Here is a 13,030-nt window from a genome sequence, read left to right as displayed (position 1 = left end):
ATGCAGTTATGTATTTAAAAGTGAAAATGGATGATGCTTCATAATTCAATACGTGCTTTCCACTTAGAATGTTCTTTTAGAAAATCTGCACACTCAAAACTATATTATCTTCTGCTTGTTTAACCAAAAGTATATATCCACCCTGAGTCTGCCAGCAGTATCTTTAACATAGGTCAAAGGGCCTCTGGTTGAGGCTTTCCATTTTGTAGGGCAGGAATCAGAAGCTTCTGATGGGAAGACAGCCACTCGCCAATCGGCAGAGGCCGACATTGCTGGCGCCCTCCTGATTCACTTCATGTCGGAGCAGAGACTCTTGCTCCCTGCAGAGTGAGGCTGTGCCTCTGTCACCGTCACATGCATGTGTGTGACACTGCTCTGCTCCCCCCAGCTATCTCCGCACGTGTGCGAGTTTGCTGGACTTCATGCTGAAAGTCATGTCGAGGTGGAGTTGCCAACTCTGCTTTTTTTTTTTTCTTTTTTTCTACAGATGTAGTCCCCAGTTCAATCCGGGCTGCCAAAAAGACAGACAGGAAGTGCAGGGATTTCCCTCCTTTGCATCCCCAGAGCAAACAAAACAAACAAACAAACAACAAAAAAAACCCCAGCAAACTGTCCGAGGTCTATTAGTGGATGCGGGCCAATCCTGGTTTTTAAAGGGTACCTTTAAACGCGAGAGTCTAAGTGACAAAAGGAAAGATTGCCTGGATGGGGGCCTCTAGACTTTCCGAAGAAATGGAAGTGGGAGCGGCTCTTGGATCACCACTAATATTAACATTCATGTATTAAGAAGTCAGAAGACTGCCCTTGAGGGGGATGCAGGCAAATGCTTAGAAAGTACTTTTTACACTAGTGATAATTATCAGAACTTTACTTACAATAAAAGTGAGAGTTTCTTCTCTTTCACAAGATAATTCTGAAATGCCACAAGGAAATACTTATAGGAAAGCATTACAGAGTAGAAAAAAATCCATATTATTAAAGGTCTTTATAACCTTACTTATTTCAAAAGAGAAAACAAAGTGATGGAATCTGGTTTTTTGTTTTTGTTTTTTTCACTATACAAATCAGTGTCGTAAGGGTTAGATACAAATAGAATTTTAAACGCAAACTCAGAGCCCCCAGATACAGCATTCTTTATCTCACATTGACATTTGATTAAATTAGACTGATGCATTTACAGAGTAAATGATCCCCTTGAAGGATGTTCAGCATGCTAACAGTTTTCATTTGAAGCATTAATTGTAACAAACAAACTCATAGTGGCAGAGATATTTGCAAATCTGACACGCAATGGTTTCAAATTCTGACTTTAGAGGGATGATTCCTGAAGCCTGGTTCTGAGACAAAGTACCTGAAGCTCTCGAATTGACATTTTTGGGTATCAGAAAGAAAAATCTGAAGAGATATGCACAAGTGAGTGTGTTTAAACAGTGTGATACATTGTTTAATTTAGTTTGGCATGTGGAGGAGAATATTCGCCTGTGAGTAAGCAGGTAGGCCCCGTTCACATTGCAACGGTGTGCCCTGGGCAAGAGGAATAACAAAAACCACAAGATAAACCCTGCTCTAAAGACACTGACTCACCTGCTGGAGCTGGAAGTTTCATTTAGAATTACAGTCCCTTCGTCTAGAACAGAACTCAAAACACAGAAAGGAGAGAATAAGAGGTGCTCTTATTAAGAACAAGAGCAACATGTACAGGGTTTAATTAAAGCTACTCAAGGAAGCAGAGAACTAACACAGGCCCTGTCTGATTTTTCAACATCTTTAACCTACCAAATGTCTCTAACATATTATTAAATTACATAATCAGCACACATTCTTTTTGTAAGATCAAGAGCTCATTGCCTTACGAAAAGAACTTGTCCTGATTATGCTGTATGCATGCGTGCATGCATATGCGTGTCTTTAAGAGAAGGAAGAGCAAAAATTTGTCGTTGAAATTATTCAAACTGTAAGCCAGAGCCCATTCTCTAATTCAACTTTGTATTCTATTATTTCTATTTATATACTGATTCAAGCATTCAGTATTTTCAAATTCCTGGTTTTAGCAATATTTTGCTGGTCACTGAGGATTGATATTTAAATGCACCACAGCCCTTTTCTCATGGATTTGTGAGTAGGACAAGGAGAGATCTGTAGACATGGTCAAAACAAGTTGTCACCTGAACACAACAGAGATGCTCTGAGTCTTTTGTGAACCTAGAAGAGGGATGTTATCATGAATGACTTGGATGCGATAATATTTGTCTGGATTTTTGAAAGCAGCAGCATAGTGAAATGAAAATAGCCAGGACTTTATAGTCAGCCACTTGTTTAAATCTACGTATGGGTCATGACATAGAGGAGGAACACCTGTCTGGGCCTCCTTTTCCTATCTGTCAGATGCAGGCAATGGTACACATATTCCAGAGTGTGAATGGCCATTAGGTGGTTTGAAGGTTTGACAGCACGTTGAGCACATGGTGAGTGCTCAGGCATGTGAATCAGAGCTAATAATACTAGTTACCATGTTAGTAAGTGGAGGTTAACAGGTGGGAAGGAGATAACATTTTAAACAGGTGACAGGCACACTGTGAGGTGAGGAGGGAGAATGGCCTTCCCACGGCAGTGGCTGTGCCGCATTCTGCATATGGTGGATGGGGGGCATCCAGCTGAAACATGAGGAAGGGCAGGTGCTGAAGGGCTTGTATTCCATACAAAGGGGAAAAAATTGTTATGGGAACAAGAAACGAATACAAAACTTTGTAAGAGAGAGTGGCACTTTCAGTTTTATGTTTGACAAAGAACACCTGGGTCCGTCTTAGAGATGGTGGGTGTTGCTGAGGTAGGTCTGGAGAAACCGCCGGGCAGCCCTAGGAGATGGTCAAGGGTCAGTGTGAGTCACAGTAAGTGGGCACATCCGATAGCTGTGTTGTGGAAGCACTGGCACATGGAAGGTGGAAGTGGTGAAGACTTGGTTAGCTGCCAATTCCCATACCTGAGATGGGGAAGAGAAAGTGGAGGAAGGAAGGAAGCTGAATCCACTGGCCCGCATGCAGAGAGTGGCCTGTGGGCTCTAACAACCAAAGCAAACACAGATTGGAGCACAGGAGAGAAGTCCAATTATGAATCGTAACAGAGGGTTTACAGGGTCACAAGACAATTGAACTTGCGGCATGGTTCATGCAGATTTGTTTATGTGATGTAGTATGCTCTTTGTTACAACCACAGTTGAATTCAAGTAAAATTACCATTTAAAAACCATACCACAAAAAACTGCCAGTTTTCAACCACAAACTAATGCAATTCCTATCTGCCAAATGCAGGCAATGGTACACATTCCAGAGTGGGGATGTGCATTAAGTGGTTTGAAGGTTTGACAGCACATTGAGCACATGGTGAGTGCTCAAGCATGTGTAGCAGAGTTAATAGTAACAGCTAGGAACCTGTTAACCTCTATTTACTAACATGATAGTGGGGCCATTCTCTCTCCTCTTCCCACAGTTTGCCTGTTACCTGTTTAAAATGGTTTTTCCTTCCCACATGGAAACTAGTATTATTAACTCTGATACACATGCTTGAGCACTCACCATGTGCTCAATGTGCTGTCAAACTGATGCAATTCCATTTGACCACGGATTCAAGGTTGTTACTGATTTTACCAAGAAGGATCTGTAAGAAGTTCCATAAAGCTTAGGATATTTACTCTTCTCTTCTGGTGCCTAAACCACTTGCTTGTGAAAGGTTTGCAATCACTAAATTCAATTTTATTTTGGTCTTCTAGATCAGCTCTTGTTCGTGGCAATAAATATATCACTAGGCTATTAATATTCCTGTCAATAAAGTAATACTAATTATGGCAAAAATAGATTTCCAAGTCACAAAAGTCAAATAGTTCATCCCCAGAGCTCCTGGCGGAGACAGAACTCAAGCCCAGCTTGCCTCATGCTACATCCCACTCCTTTCACCTTCATCAATGCTGCCTCCATGTAAGTTTTATATAGCGTAAGTTCTAAACAAGAATCTGTATCTCCTTTCTGTGACAATGTATAAAAGTATGTCTTCTTTCGGGTCTTAAATTTTCTTCTTGATATGACATAACTTATAAAATATATCACATGACTCAAAAACTCAGGAGACTGGATTTGAAGTCAGGGTTTGAGTGAAAGGGAGGAATAGCAGATAAACGGTTAAGGGTAGAAACGCATCCTCCCATTGTAAATCATGGCGACGCACTCTTCCATTCTAAAGTATGGCAACACACCCTTTCATTCTAAAACCTGGAGACATACTCTTCCATTCTAAATCATGAAAATGTACCTTTCCATTCTAAAGCATGATGATGTGTTGCCCTCGGCTTCCAGCTTCCAAACATATCATTGCACATGATTTAATTTTCTCTAATGTATTAACTTTATTTTTTAAATTTCTATTTTAGGTTCAGGGGTACATGTGCAGTTTGTTATATAGGTAAGTTGTGGGTCATGAGCTTGCCTGTTGTTCCCCTCCTAGTGTTCACGTATTTTCATTGTTGAGCTCTCACTTATAAATGAGAACATGTGACATTTGGTTTTCTGTTCCTGTATTAGTTTGCTGAGGATAATGGCCTCTAGCTTCATCTTTGTTGCTGCAAAGAACATGCTTGTTCTTTTTTATGGCTGCGTGGTATTCCATGGTGTATCTGTACCACATTTTTTATCGAGTCTACTGTTGAGGGGCATTTAGGTTGATTCCATGTCTTTGCTATTGTGAATAGTGCTTCAATTAACATGCGTGTCCATGTGTCTTTATGGTAGAACAATTTAGATTTCTTTGGATATATACACAATAATAGGATTGTTGGGTCGCATGATAATTCTGTTTTAAGTTCTTTGAGGAATGGCCACACTGCTTTCCACAATGGCTGAATTAATGTACACTTCTACCAGCATTATATAAGCATTACCTTTTCTCTGTAACCTCACTAGCATCTGTTATTTTCTTAATAATAGTCATTCTGACTAGTCTAAGTTTGAGAGCGCTAGAAATGAGCTGGTATAAGGATTGGATCTATCATCAATTATCAATAGACTAAGTCTATAAAGTTTGACTGGAATTTCAGAGTTGCTGAGATTCAGAGTGTAGTTAATAGGCTGTACAGAAAAGCAACACGCACATACTAGATCTTTTTCTTAACACAACAGTTTTTGGTAGATAGATAAAACTATCTTTAGTATAAGAATTTAATTTACTTAACTGATAAGGTCTTGTGTTTTCAATGTTAACAGGTATGGCAGGCAATCTTATTCTGATATTAATGAATGTAATCATCAAAAAGAAAGTACTTTGACCACACAAGCCCATTTCACATATGAAAACATAGAACCTGCAACAATAATGTATTTCCACTAATACAAAATTAAGTATTTTAGTCAGGCATGCATGAAAAATACTGTTATTGCTAAAAGATTCATGAAGCAACATTGATTAAGGATTTTGGTGACTTTGATCAACAGCAGGAATCATTTTGCTTTGAGAAAAACAAATTCATACTGCTAGAACTTGTTCATCTCTTTGGCTATCAACATAATTAAGATACAACTTATAAGATGTTAAACAGAAGCTGGACTCAAGAAATAATAGGCAGAGGGACAAAGCAAAAATTCATCCTTTTGGGTTCAGTTATTAAGTTATTCATCTCATGTACATATCTTACAATCTTCCTGCAGAGAGAACTGGAGAAACACTGGAATTCATCAGTTTTTCTTTCAAACATTTATAGGAATTCTGACTTGAATTACAATACAAATTAGTGGAGAACAAAGAAATGTTTTATTAAATTTTGTTTCTTGATAGGTGTTAAATATCCTGTAAAGTTTTTGACATACGGCAAACACAGTATCCTAGGAGTCTCCTTCAAACTAGCTCTATGACAGCAGCTCTCAACAAGAAGCAATTCTCCCCCAGGGGACATTTGGCAATTTCTGGAGATATTTTTGATTGTTTCAACTAGAAGCAAGAGAACAGGGTGATACTAGTATCTGTTGGGTAGAGGCCAGGATGCAGCTAAACATCCTAAAATACACAGGACAGCCCCACCACCAAGAATGATCCAGTCTAAAGTATCAGTAGCATGCACTGGCTGTATATATTATGTATTTTTAGGCAAATTACTACAATTACTACATAGAGTTAATACTTCAGATCTGTCCCAATTAAAGTTTAAACCTAGAGTGCAGGCACATGATAACAAGGATAGAAATATACTCCAGCTTAATAGGGCCAGATTAAATAAAAACCTCCATCTGGCTTCCATGCTGAGGCCTGTGGAAGCCTTAAAGAATATGTTTATTATGGCTTGTGCAGGATCTAGCAGTGGAGAGCTCCAACTGAGTATTTATTGAATTTGGCACAAGCCCTAGTTTTTGTTGGATGTTTGCATATAATTTTATTAATTCCACTTTTGCCATATTCCAATATTTTTGGTTAACATGGGACTTTAAAATTAGTGGGCCATCTGCTTTAGATGTTGCAGGGTATTTGTTGCCAAAGATTTGGAAAGATGCAAAGCATGAGATGCACATATTGTCTCCGTAAAATAAATAAAATAATTAAAATGTTGCATTTACTATTGTCCAAATGAATTTCCAAAACTCTCATTTTGAATTTTTGCTAACAAGCCTTATGAGCATTTAAATGAATCAACACCAAGTACATTTTGATATGCTGTTTTCTACAAGAATCATCTGCATGTGAATTTTCACATTTATTAATTCTTCCACATGAACAATACTTTTCATTTAATGTGGATTGTAATGATGTTGACTGCATAAGATATTTTTAATTTGCTGAGACAAATATTAAAATGCAAATAATGTGCACGTGTTCAGTACAATTTACCTCCACATGTCAAGGGTACCTTATTGTTTTAAATGGGTTGACTTGATTAATGAGACCTGGGCACACCTTAGGATGTGAACACATGGCATTTTCATGGAACTGCCTTGGTTCAAGAATTCCAGTGGGACTTCATTACAGCATCCCTGGAAAAGACTCTCATGATATATAACCTGTAGGTAGTTTCAACTGGAGACACAATTCTGCTTTCATTTTTCTTTAATAATCCATGCTTGTAATTAGAGTTGGGACTGACTCATAAAGTCTGCTTTTCAGCAAGGTTTAAATGTATTCGTAGGTGAGTGTTTTCTAAGCACTAATTTCTGCTTAAGTTTTAAGACATCATGTCTCAGTAGTATAAACAATAAACTATGATTTAATTTGCTGATGGTTCAGTTTTGCTTTTCTGGTGATCCACTATATAATCCTGAAAAATCTCTCAATAAGAGAGATTTTTTTTGCCCCTTCAGGGCAACTTTCCAATGGCTTCAGATGACACATAGAATTAAAATAAAGTAATAGTTATTCATCACATGGCTGAGGGCCTTCAATTATCTACTTAAATCAGCTTTCCATTCCTTAATTGCCCAAATAGTACATATGCCTCAGGATCTTTGCACTTGCTGTTTCTTTTTCCAGGAATTTTCATCCCTCAGATACCCATGTAATTCACCTCCTCAGTTAATCCTCTGCTCAAGTATTTCTTCCACAGAAGAGATTTCTCTGAAAACCTTCTTAAATAGTACTCCTGGCTACTTTTAATCTGTCTTACTCTGCTTCATTTTTTTTTAATTTAACTTAATTTTGAGATGGGGTCTCACTCACTCTGTTGCCAAGGCTGGAGGGCAGTGTGCAATCACAGCTCACTGCAGCATTGAACGCCTGGGCTCAAGTGATCCTCCTGCCTCAGACTCTTGAATAGCTGGAACTCCAGGCGTGTTTCATCGCACCTAGATTTTTTTTTTATTTGTTATAGAGATGGAGTCTTGCCATGTTGCCCAGGCTGGTCTCAAACTCCTGGTCTTAACTCCTTCATTTTCTTTGTTGCATTTATTACATCTAACATTATGTTATATATGCATTTGCTTATTTTTGGTCATCTGTTTCCCCATTGTACATGCACAAAGTCCCTTAGAGTATAGTAGCAATTTGGCTCCAGGAACTAGAGCGTATCTGGTACTAATTAAATCTTGCATTAAAATGTATTGAATAAATTAATAAATACATTTTAGTATTAAGTTTCACAAGTGTTTAAGAACATAAACTGTAATAATGATGGTTTAAATATATTGACCACTTCCCATGAGCCAGGCACATTATGTTTGTATCTTATTTAATGCCTGTCATGACTCACTGACCTAGGTGATGTTAGTATCTCAAAATTACCCATTAAAAATACAGGCAAACAAAGTTAAGTAATTTTCCCATCTTGAACTTGCTACTCTGATTCTTGATCCTATGATTTTATCCACTTCTGCAATACTCTTTTTCCCTAATGGATGAGATTGACTACCAAGTTAGAGCTTACCTATATGTATCAAAATACTAGAGGTGATAAACACTTATTTGCTTTCACAACAAATATTTAATGAACACGGTATGAAGATCTTGTGATTGGACAGTGATAATGAATTGTGGTTGTATGTATTCTCTCTTCATGTAAAGAAAAACAACTTAGCTCTGATCACCAATAAACTTTCCAATAATGACCCTTTCGATGAAGCATACAAACACTGTGAAACTGTGTGTGTGTGTGCATATATTTTGCATCAGAATTCTCTGATATGTTTCTTTCTTTCTAAAACCTGTCCCAACCCTACTGAATTAAAGGCTTCGCAGGTAAGGCCCAGGTGATTCTAACAATATTTAAAATACTGGCTTAAAAAAAACATTTTTTGAAAGGTTACACCAGTTTTGCTGACAGACGTCCAACAAATATGTGATTGTTTTGATATTCTAGAGTAAAAATACATTGCATACTGCTTTCCAGACAATTTGGGTCAGGGGTCAATTTCACAGCTGCAAACTGTTCTCTCTGTATATATCCTTTACTAGCGTTGCTCTTAGAAACAATGGTAATACCATTAATACCTACCGTTGCAAGTGTTTATGGTCAATTCAATACTGCCAGTGCTGCCTGCCTCCCATAAACACAAGTAGCAGTTTATAGAAAGCAAGAGCATTTTAAAAACTTCTAAACTTAGTGCTATTTCTTTAAGCAAGATCAATCAGCTGAAGTTCACTCTGATACCCCAATAGCATGGTGGAGATTTAAAGAGATGGCTGCCTAAAACATGCTTGAATATTTTGACTAACACATCTAGAAAGGTTCATTTAACCCCCTATTAAATGTTCTTTTAAATACTCATTAATTTACATCAATATTTCATTGCTATAATCCCAAAATGAGTATGTCATTGCTTTTTGAATTTGAAGGAAAGTTATTTCCTTTGCTGTGTCTGGCTAGTTCAGTTTGGTACAAAAATTGCCAAGGTCCCAGTTTTGATTTGCTCCCCAGTCATAGTTCCAATTACTGGTCTTCAAAATGTGACCTACTACTCACAATGAAATTAGACAGGGGCATTAAGAGAACCTGAGAACTACCAACAGAACTGGAAGAACAATCAAAACATGTGCTGTGCAATTACTGTATCAGTAGACACTGAGTCACAGGTATGTACACAGTAATTATGGTAATAAATGAAATCAATATAGTATGATCAAACCTATTTTTATACATATTATTGAACAAATTTTCCCAGCTTCTTTTCTAATAAGTATGGTTTCTTTTTGCTCTTGGCATTACAGTATTTAAGACTTAGTTGCCTATCATTACACAACTTGCACATGGTAGAAAAGAGACTGGAAATCTTGTTGTTTTAAATCAACATATTGGAGAACTTGTTTATCTGAAAACTAATAATGTTTTGCAAAAGATAGACAGACAAGTAGATAAATAAATAAAAGTTCTTTTTTTCTCCTATCTGTAAATTCCTGCAGTAGTTGGAAGTTTTTTCGTTTGGTCAATGTTCAACTTTATCAATCAATTTTATTGAACTATGTCAAAGGAGTTAGAAAACTAGTCATTTAATCCACTTGTTTTTCTAATTAATAAAACTCATCTTTTTATAAAAACATCTGCATTAGAACAAAAGAAAAAAGTCAGACTGCATGAGTTTACATCACTCTTCCACAACTTCATATAATTTTAAATGATTTTATCATTATTTTTAACTATAGATCCAGTTGAGGTTAAAAAAAAATTGAGGGAATGAAGTTTCCAAAAGTAGCCAACTTCGTTTCTTACTATTGTAATAAACCTTACCAACTTAACTGAGGGAAGAAAGATGGTGTAATTCTAAGAATAATCTAAATTTCTTTGACCATAAGTAAAGTAAAAGTGGTGGCTGTATAGGCAGTTTTCAAAGTGGAGTCTGCAAACCCCGGCAGTGGGGGGGTCCTGGAGACACTTTCAGGGGACCTGTGAGGTGAAAACTCTTCATAATAACACGAAGATGTAATTTGCCTTTTTTCGTGTGTAGGTACTTGCCCTGGCGGTGCAAAAGTAGTGGTGGGTGAAACTGCTGGCACCTTAACATGAATCAAGGACTTGAACCCAATCTGCAGTGCTAGGCATTGTAGCCTTCATCTACATGGACCGGACAAAGAAAAGCCTGTTTCATTGAAGAACATCCTTGAAGCACTAAACATTACTTTATTAAAACTCAGCACTAAGAATATATCTTTTCAATAGTCTAGGTGATGAAATGGGGCTTACACATTAAGCATTTCTACTGTGTACTGAAATACAATAGTCGTCTCAAGAAAAATTACTTGTGTGATTTCATTTCATACTGAAGCTACCACTTTGTTATGACATTTAATTTTAATGGGAAAGAATGAGAGATAAATGGTAGTTATTCAGAGTGGAGTATTTGACAAAGATTGTCCTGAAAATGAATGAAGCAAGCGTGCCACTTCAAAGAAGGGAACCAAGAATATTTGCTGTCTATGATCAAGTTTGAGTTCTCCAGCAACCATTAGACATTTGGATAACTCGTATCCATAATAATTCAAAATAACGTAAAGATTCATTCAAAAGGCAAGATAGACCAATGGATTGCACTAAGCGATTTCTGATATGGTTTAAGATTCCATATTTCAACTAACCTTGTTAAACTGTCACTTGTTGAGTTTTGGTACAGTATTAAATCAGAAGAATATCCACAATTTTCTGAAAAAGGGGATTAAAATATGATTCCCTTTTCCATTTACATGTTATTGAGGTCAAGTTTTCTGTATAGGTTAAAACAAAACAACAATTTTTTTATTAAAAATAATCAAATTTCAATCTAATTACATAGAAATTTAATGGAGAGGGAGTTATGAGAATCCAGACACTAAAGTGATTTACGAAAGCCTAAAATGCATACATATGTTGAGGTTGGTAATGATTTTTGGAAATGTGTCCTCCTATCAAAGTAATATAAATATATGTCCTCCTGAATTCCCAACTTATATCTTGATACACCAAGTTCACCTACTTTCATATTGTTGGTGTGACACACACCATTGCATTTTAAAGATCAGCCAATCAGCAAGAAAGAGACACAGAGACAGTGAGAACCCCATACACGTAGAGGCAAAGAGGAACCATGCCTCTGGTTTCATCTATGCGAATGAATTGCTTTTGTTTTCTTAATACTCTATGAAAACGTTTTCACACACCCTCGAGTAAACCAAACAGATCCTGATTCTGTTCTGCAGAAAAGAATCACTACTTCCCTATAAAACGCAGGCATTTTGCCTTGTTTGGATGTTACACTTTGTGAGTGAATCCTGCATTGTTGTATTTCTCATCTGCAGTGATCTTAAGGAGAAGACAACTAGTCAAAAATTAGTGGTTCCAACCTAAATGTCCATGGACTGATGAATGGATGAAGAAGATGAAATAATCCAGGCACAGAAAGGCAAATACTGCACAACTTCATTAATATGTGTGTGGTAGTCAAGGTTCTTCAGAGGAACAGAACTCATAGGATAAATGTATATATGAAAGGAAGTTCACTAAGGAGAATCGGCCCGCATGATCACAAGGTGAAGTCCCATGACAGGCCATTTGCAAAGCTGAGAAGGTAGGAAGCCAGTAGTGGCTGAGTCCAAGTCCAAAGTCCTCAAAATTAGGGGAGCTGACAGTGCAGCCTTCAGTCCATGGCCGAAGGCACAAAAGCCCTTGGCAAGGCACTGGTGTAAGTCCAAGAGTTCGAAGCCAAAGAACCCTGAGTCTGATGTCCAAGAGCAGGAGGGACAGGAGGAAGCATCCAGCCCGCCAGAAAGAAGAAGGCCAGAAGACTCAGCAATCCAGCCTATCCCACCTTCCTCCCCCTGCTTTGTTCCAGGGACGCTGGCAGGCGACTGGATTGTCCCTGCCCATATGGAGGCTGGGTCTTCCTTTCCCAGGCCATTGACTCAAATGCCCATCTTCTCTGGCAACAACCTCCCCAAAGTACCAAGAAACAATACTCTACCAGCCATCTAGACATCCTTCAATCCAATCAAGTTGACACCTGATATTTACCATCACAAGGCGGAATCCAAAAAAGTTAAGCTCAAAGTAGAGAGTAGAATGGTGCTTACAGGGGCTAGGAGTGTGTGGGAAGGTCAGAAGGTGCTGGCCAAAGCATACAGCATTTCACTAATGCAAGATCAGGAAGTAACATGTACAACATGGTGGCTACAGTCAACAATGCCACACCGTACACTTGAAATTTGCTAAAAGGGCAGATCTTAAGTGTTCTCACCACTGAAGTCTTATGACTATGTGAGTTGATCACAGATATGACTGTGGTAATCATTTGTATATCAAAACCTCATATTGTACACCTTAAATATATGTACTTTTTAATTTAACACTGATTTCTCTATAAATCTGGGAAGAAATAGTGCTTAGCCAGGGCTAACAACACTGTGAGACTTAAAGACACAGAACTCAAGTCAGACTGTTAGTGTCCCTCCTCCTACCCACTTTTTTGAGTTAGTCTCACTCTGTCTCCCAGCTATAGTACAGTGATACCATCATAGCTCACTGCAACCTCCACCTCCTGGCTTCAAGTGATCCCCTCGCTTCAGTCTCCTGAGTAGCTGCGACCATAGGTACAATAATCTGGGCACC

The 13,030-nt window shown here is 37.9% G+C and overlaps 1 non-coding gene across 1 annotated transcript; it reads right to left on the bottom strand.

Moving 5' to 3' along the window:
- Positions 1-485: 485 nt before the first annotated feature.
- On the bottom strand, positions 486-636 carry LOC114672015 (small nucleolar RNA SNORA31). The gene has a single exon (XR_013403155.1). It is a non-coding gene; the product is annotated as a small nucleolar RNA SNORA31 (small nucleolar RNA).
- Positions 637-13,030: the final 12,394 nt, after the last annotated feature.

The sequence above is a fragment of the Macaca mulatta genome, chromosome 13 (assembly GCF_049350105.2).
Source record: "Macaca mulatta isolate MMU2019108-1 chromosome 13, T2T-MMU8v2.0, whole genome shotgun sequence".
In the NCBI taxonomy this organism is placed as follows: domain Eukaryota; kingdom Metazoa; phylum Chordata; class Mammalia; order Primates; family Cercopithecidae; genus Macaca; species Macaca mulatta.
Note: the sequence above shows the minus strand (reverse complement) of the source record. Positions and strands in the feature narration are given on the sequence as shown.